The sequence below is a fragment of the Photinus pyralis genome, unplaced genomic scaffold, assembly GCF_008802855.1.
Source record: "Photinus pyralis isolate 1611_PpyrPB1 unplaced genomic scaffold, Ppyr1.3 Ppyr1.4_LG3b, whole genome shotgun sequence".
NCBI lineage: Eukaryota > Metazoa > Arthropoda > Insecta > Coleoptera > Lampyridae > Photinus > Photinus pyralis.
In genome coordinates this window covers 21,637,529-21,638,173 of record NW_022170510.1, presented here as the reverse complement: position 1 = coordinate 21,638,173, position 645 = coordinate 21,637,529, and positions in this window count along the sequence as shown.

Sequence of the window (645 nt, the reverse complement as noted above, 5' to 3'; positions counted from 1 at the left end):
GCAATTGTCCATATATTCGAAATGGCTTCAGCCAGCATTGATTTTACATTGAGTTGTAACTAAATTCTGATCAGGAAGATATAATTAGTACAATATTTATCAAAATTCAATCAGTGCCAAGATATTTTTTGCATCTAATGTAATAGGGCAACAACTTGTGCAGAATGGGCTCCGGGTTTTTGTATTAGAAGTACGGGAAACTCCACTCGGTTTCTAAGTAATAATTATTTAGCTGATCACAAATAGTTTCAATTAGTACTGTAATTGCAACCTTTTTGATTGACTTGAGTAGTTTGTACTGAATTAGGTAACACGTTCTTCAGAGATTCGCTTCCAAATTAAATCCGTGATCGGGCAAACTTTTTCGTCTGAAATCATTTTCTAACTTTTTAGATGATCGATGTATTCAAAAATGTGTAGGGACAGCTTAAATATTTCAGCAAGGCGTTCATTATCGCTAACGACGTGGAACCTGATCGCAGAAGTGGATAGTAGATAGGCTATGAGAGTTCTGGCCCACTTTTGGTCAAAATCCCATGTTATTTCCCATAAGAAATTCTAAGGTCCATTTCGGTCATTTTTGTATCACTTCTGTCATGTGCGCATGCGCGTCCCGGGCTCGCCGGCAGGGATGTCGTTGGTCGC